The sequence below is a fragment of the Apostichopus japonicus genome, chromosome 5 (assembly GCF_037975245.1).
Source record: "Apostichopus japonicus isolate 1M-3 chromosome 5, ASM3797524v1, whole genome shotgun sequence".
Lineage (NCBI taxonomy): Eukaryota > Metazoa > Echinodermata > Holothuroidea > Aspidochirotida > Stichopodidae > Apostichopus > Apostichopus japonicus.
Genome location: NC_092565.1, coordinates 6,114,037 through 6,117,634, shown reverse-complemented (window position 1 = coordinate 6,117,634; position 3,598 = coordinate 6,114,037).

The following is a 3,598-nucleotide window of genomic DNA, read 5'->3' as shown; positions in this document are numbered from 1 at the left end:
GCGTTCACCGTACCAATGCACCATTTATTGGAACCACAGAGCAGAATGAAAGTGTAGAGGGCGGACTCATAATATCGCTAACACAAAACCGCAGTGCGGCCCATGAGAACTGTGTGTGTAAAAGCTGTTTGAAACTTTTTCTTCCCTACAAAAGCCAACGCAAGTAGGAGAAATGACCCCGGTCCTTCATAAATTCAAACAATGATATTTATCTAACCTTGATATCACCAAATCCGTGCGAATTTTTCTAAAGAATTTAATCCGGTATGGAAATGGTGACACTCCGTAATTCAGTCTCTGAAAAAGATCCTGCTAGGATCGTATCGTCAGGCCCTCTTACTTTTACGCACTACGTAATTAGATACATTTTACGCCCAAGATCTTCCATTTTCGTAAATAAATTAATCCATATGAAAATAAGAGACTTTTTCTTTATTCCATGGAACAAACTATAACACCGCGGCTGGTTTATTCACATTTCACGAAATGAGATTCCCAGTGGCGTAGCTAGGATTTTTTGAGTGGGGGGGGGGCCATGGGGGGCTGTTCCTCCTTGTGGGGGGGGCCGGAGGTTACTATCTAAGCGGAGCGCCACCTTGGTTGGCGCGGAGCGTACAGAGAAAATTTGAGATTTCAGCACCCCCCAGATCGCAGGAGATGGCACCTGTGAGGCAAAATAGCAACCAAAAAGATGTGCAACTTTGGTGACAGAAATGCAAAAACAGTTTTTTTCTCTTTCATGCTGACTGGCCTTGCCAACTCAGCCAGACTTTTAACTTGAGGGAAGTTGGCATCATTTGTCGTTTCGGTCGTTTCAAGGTGTCAAGGCCTTTCTCCCAACTCAAACCCCTGTGGGCTACCGGTAGGTTTGCAGGATATGGCCACATGTGGACTTAAATAGCATTAGAGGAAGGGGATGGAAGACTAACACACATCGATGTTTCGGTAATGGTCCACATTGGTGGCTCGGTGCTAATTAGGCCATTTATTGGGTTTCTTGAGGCAGTTGTCATCAGAATCTGGGTTTTTGTGCCAATCGATGACCGATAACATGTATTGGTATGTAAATTTCTTCTTCGTATATCTAGCACTGAACACTCTAAAAACAAATGAGTGGATTTCATTCCATTTGAGTGATCACTCGGCGCACTTCAAATTAACAGTGAAATTTAACTCTATTGGAGTTAATCTTAACTCCTAATATGAGTGAATATAACTCTATTAGGAGTTAAGATTTACTCCAATGGAGTGGAAATTCACTCTTATACCGGAATGTGCTCAGTGATCACTCCCATGGAGTGAAATTCACCTATGTTTTTATCAGTACAGTACAGTGCATATCATCATAGACGTACGTACGTACTACGTACGTTCGTATATCAGACGCACTCGATAACCACGATACGATACGGTCCCGGAGAAACAATTTCCACTCATCATTTTTTAAGGCGATACAGTAGTGAGTAGTGAACAGGCACAGCCACATGTTTGCAGGAATTTCAGAATTCCCAATATTTTATATCTCTACCAGTAGTGGAAAATCATGTTTCGACAGTTTCGTGGCCATAAAAAAAAGGTGTTTTGTGGAAAATTCAATGACATATCAGGGGCGGATGCAGGGATTTGTGACAGGAGGGGGGGGGGGGAGTCTGACTGGTCCATCCGCGCCTGAACGTAAGACTATCTAAGCGGAGCGCCATCATCGGTTGGCGCGGAGCGTAAAAGAAAATTTTTGGCTTTACAAACCCCCCAGATGGCCGGAAACGGCACTTCCCGAGTATTCTAAGCTGCATGTACCTAGCCTGAAAATATGGATCTCATGTCTGCAATTTCTCAATTGATGAGAAAAAAACAATCTATGAAATATGGTATTACATATCAGATGAGTTGAGATGATACAAAAATCATAATGCCTTTAGCCCCCAATCCCCTCCCGTTCCGTCACCACTGTTTGATGCAGGGCCGGATCCAGGATTCTGGAAGGGTGAGGGGTTTGCTCATGAAAAATTCGTTAGCGCATCCTAGCAGCCTACCGCTCTGTAACCTCACCGCCCCCAAAAAAATCGAACACCACCTCAATTTTGAAACTTTTCGGTCTGAAAATTGAGATTGTTAGGCATTTTTGGCACGTGTAGCACGCGTGCACACTATAGTTCATTTGACGGAAAAGACACACCTAGATGACTTGTGAGGATAACCGCTTTTCTGACGTCCTACATGTTTAAAATTGGCGTTTAATTTAATTATTTTTTTTTCTCTTTTTTTTTTTTGCCAAGAGCAGGGGGGTCCGGACCCCCCTGGATCCGCGCCTGCATATATTCATTTGACTCGAGGCAATATATGAATACCTGATACCTCGGCTCAGTACAAACGGAGCCAATCTTTTGATAGATTGTTGCGCTAGGTGGAAGCACTGAACATAGTTTCAGCAGATATCGATATCGCGCAGCACAACAAGGTTCGTGGTGTATGGTCGCAATCGTCGCATCGACCATTGCCATGCTGTGTGACCATTCTCATGAGTACTACAGATATTGTATTATTCTTATTCTGCCAGATGCAGACGAGAAAATTGTGTAACTCTATTTCCCAAATTATTGAACAAAAAATATAAGTGAATCGCACTTATTTTTTATTTTTTTATATTTTTTTTACAACATTTTTTTTTACCCCATTCCCAGTGGGGGGGGCAGTGGGGGGGCCAGCCGATTTCATGGGGGGGCCTCGGCCCCCCCAGGCCCCCCCGTAGCTACGCCACTGGAGATTCCTCATGAAATAATTAGGCGTGTACTTTTCTCGATCAAGATCTTTCTTTTTTTTTTAAATTTAAATTTGCCATGAAAAATTGGAATATGAATATTGCGAGATAAAGAAACTTAAGAGAATGAAAACATTATACCATGTGTTTGAAGTTCTTTCTACAATAAGTAAGTTCAAGATATAAAAAGAAGAAATAACAAAGGAGAGCAATCAAAGAAAGAGCAATAAAACACAAAAATTGAAAAGCATGATGGAAAATGCAATATCAATCTCCCGAACACAAATTTACACGTATATATAGTAAAACATTAACCAAGTCGTCAGGATAACGAAACGTCAAAATGCATAAGGTTTTGTAACTGCAATAATGGTGTAAATGCAATACATCATTTCGAAATAATGACCTTCTGATACGGGCGTGACGTAATATATCAATTTGTTGCAAAATGTTGAATTGGTGAAATACCGTAAATTAAGTGATATTTTTGCTGTAAATTGTTATATTCTTTGACATTTAATAAATAATCATTTGTTTCGTTTTGAAGCACAAATGTTAATTATTAGAATTATTTATTAGACTAAAGGAACTTTGTCATTATGGTACAAATGGTACCAAACATTTTCAAGCGTCGACTCCATAATTGTAGGATAGGTGGGCAGGGATCGTGTTGAAAAAGAAGATTTGAATCAATTGTCGTTGATTTTGATTGAACTGACTCGATCATGCACTGAATTGCAACAATGGCTATACACGGAAGCACTACAGTTTTCACTGATACTTTTAAGAAAAGTCACCAATATAGAGTCTGGGCCCGAAAAATCAAAACAACTTGATCCA